At 48.8% G+C, this 15000-nt stretch overlaps 1 protein-coding gene across 5 annotated transcripts in view; it reads left to right on the top strand.

Moving 5' to 3' along the window:
• The window catches only part of LOC139757520 (uncharacterized), a 135979-nt gene that overhangs the window by 68552 nt on the left and 52427 nt on the right, over nucleotides 1-15000 (top strand). The window contains exon 1 of one of the 5 annotated variants that reach the window (XM_071678039.1): nucleotides 10399-10825. The exons of the other annotated variants lie outside the window; for them this stretch is intronic. The gene's annotated coding sequence lies outside the window, so the exon portion shown is untranslated. Of the gene's footprint in view, nucleotides 1-10398; nucleotides 10826-15000 lie in introns of those variants that run through there. 5 annotated transcript variants of the gene reach the window in all.

Raw genomic sequence — 15000 nt, 5'->3', positions numbered from 1 at the left:
TTGGATGAAGGGGATGGCAGACTCCCTCCCACTAGGTGGATGGAACGACATGCTCCCTCCCACTAGGTGTAGGAGACGACAAGAACTCCCCTCCTCACACTGGGTGGAAAAGACGACAAGAACTCCCTCCCACTAGGTGCAGACGACGACAAGAACTCCCTCCCACTAGGTGCAGACGACGACAAGAACTCCCTCCCACTAGGTGCAGGAGACGTCAGACTCCTTCCCACTAGGTCCAGATGACGACATACTCCCTCCCACTAGGTGTAGGAGACGACAAGAACTCCCCCTCCTCCCACTGGGTGGACAAGCGACCTTCCCACAGTGGTCAGGGCCGTGTGCATGACGCAGACAAGCAACAAGCACGCATGGCCGTGTGCATGACGCAGACAAGCAACAAGCACGCATGGCCGTGTGCATGACGCAGACAAGCAACAAGGACGCATTACCGTCATCGCTGACCCTCCTCGCTAATCCACAAGCACATCCTCAGCTTCCCGTCCGAGACTCGCTAATTAAAACGGGGGACGCGTCCCTCGCTTTCCTGTGTGCAGCGGATGGCTGTATCTCTCTCTCTCTCTCTCTCTCTCTCTCTCTCTCTCTCTCTCTCTCTCTCTCTCTCTCTCTCATTTGATATCTGCATGTTTTCCGGTGTGCTCTATATATATATATATATATATATATATATATATATATATATATATATATATATATATATATATATGAGTCCACGGGGGAAATGAAACACGATAAGTTCCCAAGTGCATTTTCGTGTCATAATCACATCATCATCAGGGGAGACACAAGAGAGAAATATAACAGTCAGTTGATATACATCGAAGAGACGTAGCTAGGACGCCATTTGGTAAATCTGCGTCATAAGATTGAAATCCATTTGAATAATGCGTAGGGACACCAGTTTCATTACGATGCGCTGCGTGGTCGACGGATCGTCTGCGAACGCATTTTCACATTGCGTAAGCGTAGGCGGCGGGCGGGCGTAAATGATATCGGGACGGTCTCCCGATGTCATACGAGCGACTGCGAGGCAAGTTGGTTTATCGGGTCGTGGTCACGTGTGTTGGATACGACCCTAGACAGCCAGCTTGGTGGAGGGGGGGGGGGATAGTCACGTGACGTTAATAGTGGATGTAGTAGACCCCCTTCTCCCCCCTCCCTCCTACAGTGGATGTCGGCCTCCCCTCCCTGGCACCAGGCAGGCAGGCACCGCTCGGCTTCCCCTTCTCCCCCTCCCTCCCCCTCCTACAGTGGATGTCGGCCTCCCCTCCCTGGCACCAGGCAGGCAGGCAGGCACCGCTCGGCTTCCCCCTCTCTCTCTCTCCCTCCGCCCGCCAAAATGGCACTCGTAAAGCCACAGCTTACTGCTGCCTCGCCTTTCATTCCACGAGATGTTTCCTCCTGCTGTTTGCCTTCACTTACATGGAATGTGTGTGTGTGTGTGTGTGTGTGTGTGGGTGTGTGTGTGTGTGTGTGGGTGGGTGTGTGTGGGTGTGTGTGGGTGGGTGTGTGTGTGTGTGTGTGTGTGTGTGGGTGTGTGTGGGTGGGTGGGTGTTTTGGTTTGGTTCGTTATAAGTCATCGGTTCCAGTGTGGTGATGTTTGTTACGGATGACTGTGGTCTGGTCGTGTGTGCTTGTGGTTGGGTCTGGTCGTGTGTGGTTGTGGATGACTCTGGTGGTGTGGTTGTGGATGACTCTGGTGGTGTGGTTGTGGATGACTCTGGTGGTGTGGTTGTGGGTGGTTGTGCTTGTTAGCGGCAGATAGATGGGAAAGTCCTAATTAGCAAGGCTGGTAATCGCCCAACCCGTCCGGCAACATTTTTTGTTGTCCTGATAACTTAGGGAAAGACTTGGAGACGTGAATATATATTTATATATATATATATATATATATATATATATATATATATATATATATATATATATATATATATATATATATATATATATTGGAAAGGATCACAATTTTGCGCGTGATCAAGATATTCCTATGAGTCCACGGGGAAAACTGTAACACGAAAAGTTCCCAAGTGCACTTTCGTGTAGTAATCACATCATCAGGGGAGACACAAGAGAGAGATATAACAGTCAGTCAGTCAGAGAGAGAGAGAGAGAGAGAGAGAGAGAGAGAGAGAGAGAGAGAGAGTTAAACCAGTGTTCATTTGGCACCAAGACGCGTTGTTGGAGGGGAGCGACTGGGTCTTACTAAGGGTGGAGGGACATCATGATGTGGTATGTGGGACGTGTCGTGGGGACACTGGCAAGGGATTTAGGTACTGGTTGGGACTGCGATGGGACTGGGATCCGTAAAACCTTTGAGAGAGATCAGTTAGAATTAAGATGACTTGTGGAGACGAGGTATGATGCAGTGCCCGACCACAATACACGGAGGCAACACACCTCACCGTAGAATGTAGCACAATGGTGCTCCTACCCTGCTGGCGGGCGTACAACGGTGCTCCTACCCTGCTGGCGGGCGTACAACGGTGCTCCTACCCTGCTGGCGGGCGTACAACGGTGCTCCTACCCTGCTGGCGGGCGTACAACGGTGCTCCTACCCTGCTGGCGGGCGTACAACGGTGCTCCTACCCTGCTGGCGGGCGTACAACGGTGCTCCTACCCTGCTGGCGGGCGTACAACAGTGCTCCTACCCTGCTGGCGGGCGTACAACGGTGCTCCTACCCTGCTGGCGGGCGTACAACGGTGCTCCTACCCTGCTGGCGGGCGTACAACTACCACTGTACAAATGTAACAGTGTAACAGTGTAACACTGCTGTAGGGTGAGGAGATTCTCGAGATGCGTCGCCGGTGCGTTACTTACGCCAAATGTCTGGGCAACAGTACGCATGACGCCAGAGGAGGAGGGGAGGTTACACTTGAGGATGACGGTGAGGGTTTTGGAGGAGGAGGTTGAGATGATTGATTATGTTGGAGGAGGAAGATGGATCGGTGTTGAAGGAGGAGATGGGAAGATGAGGGCAATGATGGAGGAGGGAGATTATGGGAAAGTAGTGTTGGAGAAGATATGATGGTGGGAGCCACTAGTGAGGGAGGGGAAAACCTGTACTAATTTTGTTGGAGATTGAGGTGGTAATGATGGTGTTGTTGGCGGACAAGATGATGATGGTAGAAACAGATAGGAAACCTTAGAAGAATGAATGAAGGGAAAATGTGGCTCTAGTGAATGTGTATCTGTTGAAGATGACACGTATGAAGACGTGGTGGTGGTTTGAGATCCACAGGAAGGTATCATGATGGAGGAATGGGTGGTGGTGATGGTGGTGGTGGCAGAGCGGGTATATAGATGATGTGGCGGGTCAGGGAGCAGATGTTTGGTCTGCTCGGGGGGGGGGGGGGGGGGGATGGATATTGCCTCTTGGCGTGCCCCCCCCACTCTATTGATTCACCAGCTTGGAATCTTGGACTTCCGCCTGACGGAAGGGCCTTCCAGGTGACGCAACCAGCTCGTCCCGGTGTTGATTCTCATCTCGAATTGGGTTGTTTGTAGATGCGACGACGATACAAGAAGGGGATCGTAGCGTCTGGTACGGAGAGGGGGTAAACAGTGACTGAGGAGCTGTGTTGGTAGAATGGTTGCCCGCGAACACTGCTGGCTGGCTTGGGTTATCTATCGCCGCAGCCAGAACTATGTACAGTTCTGTCTCTCCTATCTATCGTCGATTCATCTCTCTCTCTCTCTCTCTCTCTCTCTCTCTCTCTCTCTCTCTCTCTCTCTCTCTCTCTCTCCCTGCTCTGTGTCAGCTTCTTCACAAAGTACCAAGATGTCCTCCTCCTCCCCCTCTTGAAAAAGTTCCGAAACCAAGGCGTAATGTTTATCCCTGGGTTTGTGCCACCTCCACGGGGATAGTGAAGAAACAGAGCAAGGTCGGTCTCCCTCCAGTTTGTTGGGAGAACATACGTTCATGTCTCCTACTTGAATGGCACAAGTCTCCATCCTTCCTCGCCCTTGCTCACCCTCCTTTATTCTCACGTCATTAGGGCCTCCCTTAACCCCCAGATAACACCCCAGCCTCTCCTTCCTCAGGGCTGTGTACCCTTCACGTAGAGATGTTCGTTCCCTACTTCAGCACCTCGATACAGACGTGTCCTCTAGCTGGGGTTGATCATCTCGGGCCTTCCTTCCTGAAGGAGTTCCAGTCCAGCAGTCTCCTCTGCTCACACCTCACTGGCGGACCAGCCCCCTCCTTCACCCACGGCGGGGATCATGAACGAAGCCTGTGTATATATATATAGCCTAGCCGTTAGCATTCCCGCTTCTTGAACAGGGTTCCCGGGTTCGATCCTGGCTGCTGGAGGTTTGTATGTTCTATGAAGGTTCTATGAGGGTCGGCGACTTGGATGTGATGACAGTCGGCAGACGTCATGTTTTCTCTGCTCGCACTCTAGCTAAGGCCACAGACACCTTTCTGGCTAGTCTCTGAAGCTAGGGGGAGGAAAGAGAAACCCACCCTCTTTCTCTTCCAGCCAGCTGTGTCTCTGTCCCAACGGCAGCGCCCTTCCAAACAGTCTACTGTCCCGCCGTCAGAGGCCCTCCTGCCACTTGGAGAGTCACTTATTCCCATGGTGTCAACAACCCGAATTGTATGTGATGATTTCTCGTGCGCGGCCCACGCCTCGGTGGGTGCTGAGTCCCTTTGTCCTAAACCTATCTCTGCTTATCGCGAGTCCTATCGTGTCTTGCGAGACATGAGAGGGCCCATGTACTCACTGGTTTGAGCAACATGGTCCTATACCTAGGCTTTTTGGCTAATGGGGCGTAATGATTGTCATTGAAATGATATTAGTAGAATGGCTCGTGGTATGAGACTAAATTCTGTTGGTCTATTGATGATTGAAGACGATACTAGAGGGTTTGATGGATGGATCCCACAATGTTTGAGAATCACTCAATCCCAGAGCATTTGTGGTACGGGTAGGAGTAAAAGAGAACGAGGAACGAGGAGACCTGCATTGGCTAACTCTTCTGGTTCTGGAAGGCCTACAGATACTAACTCCTCTGGTTCTGGAAGGCCTACAGATACTAACTCCTCTGGTTCTGGAAGGCCTGCTGGTACTAACTCCTCTGGTTCTGGAAGACGTGCACTTACCAGCTCTTCTGGTTCTTGAAGACCTGCTTGTGCAAACTCTTCCGGTTCTGGAAGAGCTGATGTTTCGTCGAGGTAGATCTGGTGGTATTAACTCTTCTGGTTTTGGAAGATCTGCTGGTACTGGCTCTTTTGGTCCAGGCAGATCTGCTCGTCCAGTTCTAGAAGGTCTGCAGGTACTAAGTAAGTCTCTTGGTCCTGGAAGACCTGCTGGTAGTGACTCTCATGGTCCAGGCAGATCTGCTGGTACTATCTCTTCTTCTGGTTCTGGAAAGTCTGCTGGTTGGAGCTGGAAGATCTTCTGGTTGATGATGAGATGTCTGCTTGTAGGTACTGGAAGGTCTGTCGTATGGTATATGGTATATAAGGATAGTCCAGCCCTCAGAGTAAGGATAGTCCAGCCCTCAGAGTAAGGATAGTCCAGCCCTCAGATTTAAGAATGGTCCATGCTTCAGATTAGGATAGTCCATCCTTCTGGCAAAGAATAGTCCATCCTTCTGGCAAAGGGTAGTCCATCCTTCTGGCAAAGAATAGTCCATCCTTCTGGGAAAGGATAGTCCATCCTTCAAAGGCTTTGCCTTTTATAAAGACAGTGATGTGTTTGGCTCTCGAGAAGGTTGCCCTGGATTGGACAGTATACAGCAGTGGCGACAACAGATACTTCACGTTAAAATGGATACGACTATCATACGTGACGGTAAATGTTTTATTCACGTAATAGCTCTGACTCTACCGATGTCGCTTCCTATGTCGCTTGCATTGGATGAATAAAATAGAGTGATATTTACAGTATCCGAAGATATGAAAATGTCAGCCCCACATATGTTTTCGTATGCGACACACGACTGAGGTTTAACGTAGGTGCAGATATGTGACCCTCGCAGGATCATGCCCTCGTACGCCTGGTCGCTGAGGCAAAGGGTGTGAGCACCAAAATACGCGTCTCATTGTGCCTCAGGCTGTCTTGAGGGACCTGTGTTCTTTCGTTTTGGTCTTACGGGCTGCCACTTCGTTTTGGAAATTTCGTCCAGGGTGTTGTATATTTCTTCCACCTGTGCTTCAAGGTGGGTCGGGTCGTACCTTTCTATAGAGGGAGATGCCCCGGGGGGCGCTCGCCTGGAAAAAAGGAAAGGTGGATATGCGTGAGATTTCTTTAGGCGCATTGGACACACGGCATCAGGCAGGCGGCTTCTAACTGTAACATCTCAACAGTGTATCGCCTCGGCCATGGGCGTCCACCAAGCAGCTGGAAACAACTTGGGAAAAAAAAAAAATCTCCAAAATTATAGAATATCACCAAAATTATAAAAAAAAAGGGGGGGGGGGGAGGAAAAACGACTTGGAAAAAAAAGAACATCAAAATTATAAAACATCACCAAAATTATATACAAAAAAAAGGTGGGGAGGAAAAAAAGAGAAAAAAAAGAGAGCGATAAAGATAAACTGTGGTGACGAATTGAGTCGAGTGAGCCATGGAGGTGAACACGATGATGGCTAGTCCTTAATAAGGCAGGTGAACTCTAGAATTGCCTTGGCCTTTACAGCCAGCCAGCCAGGTAGCCAGCCAGGTAGCCAGCCACCTTTACAGCCAGCTAGCCAGCCACCTTTACAGCCAGCTAGCCAGCCAGGTAGCCAGCCACCTTTACAGCCAGCTAGCCAGCCAGCTAGCCAGCCAGCCAGCTAGCCAGCCACCTTTACAGCCAGTTAGCCAGCCAGCTAGCCAGCCACCTTTACAGCCAGCTAGCCAGCCAGCTAGCCAGCCACCTTTACAGCCAGCTAGCCAGCCAGCCAGGTAGCCAGCCACCTTTACAGCCAGCTAGCCAGCCAGCGTCCACTCAGGGGTTAGGACACATGCATGGACCTTGACTCCCAAGCGTTGTATTGGTTGTTTGCATCGTGATAGGATGGTTAGTGGAGAGAGAGAGAGAGAGAGAGAGAGAGAGAGAGAGAGAGAGAGAGAGAGAGAGAGAGAGAGAGGTGGGAGGCCCGTTATGTCGATCTCGTGCTCGGGCCTTATTGACGGTCCAATTAATAATGATGAAAAAAGAAAGAAGAAATGTCCCTCTAGCTCGGAGACGGAAAATTTGTGATGGGGGTTACTCACACACACAACCCACACACAACACACACACACACACAACACACACACACACACACACACATACACACATACACACATACACACACACACACACACACATACACACACACACATCATATTTCTCTCTTGTATTCACCCGATGTGATTATTACACGAAAGTAGCACTTGGGAACTTTTCGCGTTTCATTTTCCCCGGGACCATAGAATATATATATATATATATATATATATATATATATATATATATATATATATATATATATATATATCCCCGTTTTGCTGTCCTCCCGGTTGCAGCGTTGTATTAATTAGCCTATGAGAGGGCGCTGCCTGGCTGAATGACGTGGCCTCTCACAAAGGAGGACATCATTTCCCCGCAGCTGGATGTAGCGCATCTTCGAAGCTCCAGGAGTGTGTGTATGTGGTTGGGTGGGGGGGGGGGGGGCTCGTTCACAGAAAGGGTGTCCTGGAGGTTATAGAATGATAATGATGATTATGATAATGATAATAATGATAATGATGATAATGATTATGATGATAATGATAATATGATAATAATGATAATGATGATTATGATAATGATAATAATGATAATGATGATAATGATTATGATGATAATGATATGATAATAATGATAATGATGATAATGATTATGATGATAATGATATGATAATAATGATAATGATGATAATGATATGATAATAATGATAATGATGATAATGATAATTATGGATTAGCTCGGTATGACGGTTCAGTTCGTGCCAGTTTACCGGCAGGTTGTGACGGTCGTGGTTTCCTAATTGTGTATTCACAACGTGTGGTTCTCAGCCACACCTGTGGAGGGGGTTTGTGTGGGGGGGGGGGTGACCACGGCTCATCAGGTGTGGGCAGAGTGGGGGAAGGAGGGGCGGGGGGCGTGAGCCACTGCATAGCAAAGTAGTGGAAATACGTCTTTATTCCCCCATTTTTCTTTTTTTTTTCACCAGTTTTTTTTTTTTTTTTTTTTTTTTTGGTCGTTCCTGAGCGAGAAACGAGGTCAGAGGAGTAACGGTGGAATACCAGTAAGCGTTAGGGAGGTACCCGGGAATAAGCGGTAGTGGCGGGAGGTGTGGAGGATGTAGGGACCACTGGAATGGAACAGTATTTTTGACGCTGGTGTTTGAGTCCTCTGAGAACATGTAAGTCCTACCGTGTTTATACCAACTGGTGGTTGCAAAGGTGCGTGCCTGCTTATGCACACACACACACACACACACACACACACACACACACACCTGGTGGCCCACAGTCGTACCAGGTGTTCCTTATCTGCTTTAGAAGATCCCTTGATAAATGTGTTTCTCTCCTGATTGGGATATATCTGTCTGTCTGACTGTCTCTCTATCAGTGTTTCTGTCTATCACTGTCTCTCAAATCGTATATCTTTTTCTATGTGTAGGAAGATTGAAGCCAGTGTACTCAAGGGTGGGCCGTTTTGATAACTGTTTCTTTCCCTTCACGTCGATGTTTTTTTTGGAACACTCTCATCTCACATGTCTTTCCCGATAACTGTGCCTTCGCACATTTTAAAGGACTGGTTGTTCACTTTCTCCAAAATCCCTTGTCTCTCGTTTTTTTTTTTTTCCCTTGATATAACCCTCTTTATTTTAAAATGAAGGCCCGAGCTTGATGTGGACTTTGGTACGTGAGTGGAGCCTTGGAAAAAGAAAAAAGAAAAAATAATGCCAAGCCACATGTCCTTTTATATATCTTTTTTTTTTTTGTTCCAATCATCGGTTATGACTTAGAAGCAGCTGTGTTGACGCATATTCTGAAGATGAATTTTGAGGCCACTTTGGAAATATATTTGATATTCAAATTCTTTTTCAAGTTATGAATTTGATTCATTTCTTCTTTTTTTTCTCTCTCTCACTTCGTATTGAAATATTGATTGACTCTGTTTCTTTTTAAGTATAGATCTTTTAAGTTTTGTAAATAAGATGTTTGATAAATACATTGTTTGAATTACCATATTTAGGTTAATTGATTTTATTAGATGTATAACTACTTCATTTAAGAACCCAGATGTTATGTCATTTTTGAAAATGTTCAGTTTAGATGGATTGATTTGCAATGATCATTTTTTTTTTGGTTAAAATGCCCATATGTCTCCGTTTTCTTTATACACGAGAGCTAGAAAGTGGGTGTTCGCAGGCGAGGCCATTTTTCCAATCAGTTCCCGACGCTGTCTCGCTAGTGGCGGCAGAAGCAATATAGAGAAAACGTCAATGTATGGATAGAAACCTTCGTTTTCGAATGGCTTATACACAGCAGGATTTAAAGTTGGGCCAGAATTACCGTGACAATTTAGTCGTAATCTTGGTGTGGCGACGGGAATGGATGAAGACAGCAAGTATGCATGTGTACATGTGTATATTTGTATATGTCTGTACATGTATATGTATGTATACGTTGAAATGTATAGGTGTGTGTGTGGGCGTTTGTGTATATATGTATGTGGGTGGGTTGGTCCAGTCTTTCGTCTGTTTCCTTGAGCTACCTCGCTAACGTGGGAGACAGCGATAGAGTATAGTAATGATAGTATATATATATATATATATATATATATATATATATATATATATATATATATATATATATATATCGTTAATGGGATGGTCATGATAAAGAAAATGTTTACGCGACGTCTTTTGATGTTTGGCGCGTAGGGTCGTCCGCCGCTGTGTGGTTCCCAGCAGGCGTCGTGGGTCCTCGAGGGTCGCACGGCCGTTCTGAAGGGTCATGCCATCGTGTTTCGTAGGGTCGTACCTACGCACGTAAGGAAGGGGTCGTGCTGAAGGTGCGTGTGTGTGTGTGTGTGTGTGTGTGTGTGTGTGTGTGTGTGTGTTTAAGGCGGTTATAGGAAGAGACAGATCCTGGGGACGTAGACAGACAGACAGACTCGAGTAGACAGATGGACAGGCAGACAGGCGTGCGTGGGTTCGTGCGTGCGTGCGTCGTGACAGTGACCACGGAGGGGGAGGAGGTGGAGGAGGGAAGCTCAGTCAGGTAGGTAGGTAGGAAGGAGGAGGCAGTAGTACATACTGTCAGTGTGCCGCTGGCGGCCGGAGGGAACGGTCGTGCTGTCAGTCGTTCTCTCGTCAGCTGGACACCTCGCGTCGTGCTTCTCCCAACCTACCTCGTCGTGGTGGCCCACCCCCTCCATCCCCTCCATATACCCGTCCTTCCTTTCTACTCTACCCCCCTCCCCCCTAGTGCACTCTACTCTCTCCAAACTCCTCATTACTTACGATCCGTGTTCGGATCGAGGAAGGAGCGTAGATTTGTCCCGGAAAAGACTTAGGTATATTTTTCCACCTTCACGTAGATAGAAGTGTGGAAGAGAGTGAGTGAGTGAGGCATTAGCCCACCCCCCGCAGGTATATTTCCACCTTCGCCTAGATAGAAGTGTGGAAGAGAGTGAGTGAGGCATTAGCCCTCCTCCCCGCGCCACTCCCTCACTCCCCCTAGCCGTTTGTCCGCGTACGGGAGGCGTGCTGTGTTGTGAGGAGGAAGGACCGGTCCTCATTCTCTACTGATGCCGGAGCTTCTGTCGATGCAGGTGGGGGCCCAGGTACAGCGGAACTCCCTCATAATGAGGGGGATGGTGGAGACTTTACACACACACACACACACACACACACACACACACACACACACACACACACTCATAGCGGGACTCCCTCATAATGAGGGGGATGGTGGGACTCACACACACACACACACACACACACACACACACACACACACACACACACACACACACACTTTTTAAGTGGGATGAACTGAATTTTGGAATTGTAAATGATAACAAAAGATACACAGAAGTTTAAAGTGAGATGTGGTGATGTTGGTGATTCAAGAAGCGATGTTGGTGGTGGTGGTGGTGGGGGGGCCCTATCCTCCCCCACAGGTGTCGTAGACCTCCCCCCCCCAGTAAAGTACAACTATAGGTAATAGATTCGATGATAACGGGGTTGTAGGCGGCGGGTGTCGGGTGCGTGCTGGGTCGAACAGGCTGGTGTATCATCGCGACTGGAGGCAGACAAGAGGGTCACGGGCGCTGTGCCATCTGAGGTCATCCAGAAAATGAGGGGAAAAGACGGTGGCTCGCCATCTCGAATTGAGGCGTGAGGTTAGGTAGTTAGGTTAGGTTAGGTTGGGTAGTTAGGTTAGGTTAGGTTAGGTAGTTAGGTTAGGTTAGGTTGGGTAGTTAGGTTAGGTTAGGTTAGCTCGGACGGGGGATATGGGGCTAGGTGTGTGTGTGTGTGTGTGTGTGTGTGTGTTGGGAGGGGTATGGGGGTGGGGGGTTGGTGTGGGAGGATAGGGGAGTGTGTTGAAAAGGGGGCTGGCGTGGTTCGAGTGGGTTTGCTAAAGGGTCTGATGGGCGTTGGAGAGGTTTACTCAGGGTCACGATGGTGTTGGAGAGGTTTACTAAGGGGTATGATGGTGCTGGACAGGTTTGCTAAGGGGTATGTCAGTGTTGGAGAGTTTTGTTCCGGGGTATGACGGTGTTGGAGAGGTTTGCCAAGGGATGTGTTGGTGTTTGGTGTTGGAGAGGTTTCCCAAGAGAGGCAATGTGTTGGAGAGGTTTCCTAAGGTATACAGTGGTGGCATCGGGGTATGCTATAGGTATGCTAGTGTTGGGAGGGTCTGGTGTGGTGTGGTATAACATTAGATATGATGATATGACATCAAAGTGATGTACTGTGGGCATCTGCAGGAGGAGGAGGAGGAGGATGGAGTTAATGGTGGGGATTTTGGAGGTGTTAATGGTGGGGATTTTGGAGGTGTTAATGGTGGTTGGAGGGGGTTAATGGTGGTTGGCTGGAGTTAATGGGTCTGCACGACCTGGAGACCCGCCCCGTGTCGTCGTGTTCAAGGGTCGTATACCGTCGTGTTCAAGGGGTCGTATACCGTCGTCTTCAAGGGGTCGTACCATCGTCTTCAAGGGGTCGTACCATCGTCTTCAAGGGGTCGTACCGTCGTCTTCAAGGGGTCGTACCATCGTCTTCTAGGGGTCGCACCGTCGTCTTCCAGGGGTCGTGCCGTCTTGCTCAAAGGGGGTCGTGCTGGAGGGTTGGAGGCATCACGTCACCCCCCCGCTATCACCGGGTCGGCTATGGGTTGTAGCGGTTCACATGCACCCTACGACCGCACCTCGATAGGCAGAAGTACATGTGCTCGGTGTATGGAGGGGGCGGCGGCGGCGGGCCCTGAGGGCGGCGCCCTTGGGAGCATAGACGGCAGGAGACCCCAAGGCCTCGGTGAGTTAGGTTGTATAGTGTGTGTGTGTGTGTGTGTCCCCAAGGATACATATCAGGGACACGTGCAGGTGGATACATATCAGGGGCACGTGCAGTGGGATAGATATCAGGGGCACGTGCAAGGGGGATTCATATCAGGGACACGTGCAGTGGGATACATATCAGGGACACGTGCAGTGGGATACATATCAGGGACACGTGCAGGGGGATACATATCAGGGACACGTGCAGGGGGATACATATCAAGGGCACGTGGAGGTGGAGCCGATGTGGGCACGTGTTTCAGTGGATACCTATGGCGGGGCGCGGACGTGTCTTTGGGGAGGGGTTATGTGTCCCCCCCCACCCAAGGATGCACGTCAGGAGACGTGAGGAGGGGGAGGGAGGGGGGTTAGGTAGTCGCTGACGTGTGCAGGTCTTCCATGGGGGGGGGGGGTGTGTGCTGACGTTTTAAAGGGAGGGTGGATGGATCTTAGCGTAACGGAGTCATGGGGTGTGCTGATAATGGGGGGGGTGGAGGGGGGGAGGGGAGGGATGTTAGCTGACGTGGCCAGATGGGGGGGGGGGGGTGGCGGGTGGCGTAACGAGGGCATAGGGTGTGCTGACGATGGAGGGGGGGGGAGAGGGGGGGGTTTAGCCGACGTGGCCAGACCACGAGGTGGGGGGGGTGGGGTGCTGGGGGGGGTGAGCGAGGGTGTGTGTGGGGGGGGGGAGGCAGTGCTGACGTGGCCGGGGCCAGTAATGGTGACGAGTCGTCGTCCGACGTTGACGGGTTTGGCTGGACGACGTACACGACGTGTAATGGGAGTTTGTCGTTGATGCGAATCTATCTTCGACTGGTCGAGAGTCGTACCATCGTGGCCGAGGGTCGTACAGTCGTGCTGAAGGGTTCATGGCCAAGCGTCGTACAGGCGTGCTCAAAGGGTCGTACCACCGTGGTCGTACAGTCGTACCATCGTGGCTGAGGGTCGTACAGTCGTGTTCGAGTCTTACCTTCGTGGCCGAGGGTCGTACAGTCGTGCTCAACGGTCGTACCATCGTGGCCGAACGTCGTACAATCGTGCTCAAAAGGGTCGTACCACCATGGTCGTACAGTCGTACCATCGTGGCTGAGGGTCGTACAGTCGTGTTCGAGAGTCTTACCTTCGTGACCGAGGGTCGTACAGTCGTGCTCAACGGTCGTACCATCGTGGCCGAACGTCGTACAGTCGTGCTCAAAAGGGTCGTACCACCATGGTCGCACAGTCGTACCGTCGTAGCCTAGGGTCGTACAGTCGTGCTCTTGATTTGCGTCGACCACCTATCATCGTAGACAAGGTCGTGAATATATAAGTCTGGCCACCAACCCGGAGGCCGTTTTCTTTAGTAAGGTTCCAGTGGTTTTTAGTTCCAGTATGTTGATGACTTAAAGTTTTACTTCCAGGCTCGGCGAAGGTCATGGGTTTGGCCACGTCTGATGGTTTCCAGTCTTCGTTGCACTTCACATGTGCCGGGGTTCGAATCTCAGTAGGCCAATTTTAGAACCGGAAACATGTCACTCTCTCCCCACAATCCGTTTTCTTTTTTTTTTTTCTTTTTTTTTTTGTGACCGATCTGGAACGACCCGTTAGTACAATTTTCGTAATCCCGCGCAGATGACCGACACTCGTGTTCTCAGCTCCGGTTCGAATCCCGGCAGCTCATTTGCATAGAGGGCAATTGACGTGGGGGGAGGGGGGGTTTCTCTGGATCCAAGGCTTTCTATATCCTCACTCAAAAGTCAAAAATCTTGGGGCCACAATATATATATATATATATATATATATATATATATATATATATATATATATATATATATATATATAAGAATATTTCAAAATAAAAAATGGTCCACAGTAAGTCAAAGAAAAAAATTTGAGGGGGTTCAGAGAGGAGAGAGAGAGTTTTTCAAAGTCACCCCAATATCTATATTTTTTTTTTACATTCTTTTTATGGTGGGTGTAATACTGTGTGCCATATGGCAGTCCAAATATATATATATATATTTTTTTTTTTTTTTTTTTTTTTTTTTTTTTTCCAAAAGAAGGAACAGAGAAGAGGTCCAGGTGAGGATATTCCCTCAAAGGCCCAGTCCTCTGTTCTTAACGCTACCTCGCTATCGCGGGAAATAGCGAATAGTATGAAAAAAAAAAAAAAAAATATATATATATATATATATATATATATATATATATATATATTAATGCGCCTCACAACGAAAAAAATCTATTGGCATATATATATATATATATATATATATATATATATATATATATATATATATATATATATTCTTCGTGAGTCGCGCAATATTTTTTTTAAAAGAGTTTTATTACACTGAACACTTCCTTATTTTGAACTGTGTATTGTATCTCTCTCTGTGTACAACTTTGACCCCCCCCCTCCACACCCCCACCTCCACACCCCGCAGTATTGTGTGTATTTGTTTGTG

Source organism: Panulirus ornatus, chromosome 27 (genome assembly GCF_036320965.1).
Source record: "Panulirus ornatus isolate Po-2019 chromosome 27, ASM3632096v1, whole genome shotgun sequence".
NCBI classification, from domain to species: Eukaryota; Metazoa; Arthropoda; class Malacostraca; order Decapoda; family Palinuridae; genus Panulirus; species Panulirus ornatus.
Note: the sequence above shows the minus strand (reverse complement) of the source record. Positions and strands in the feature narration are given on the sequence as shown.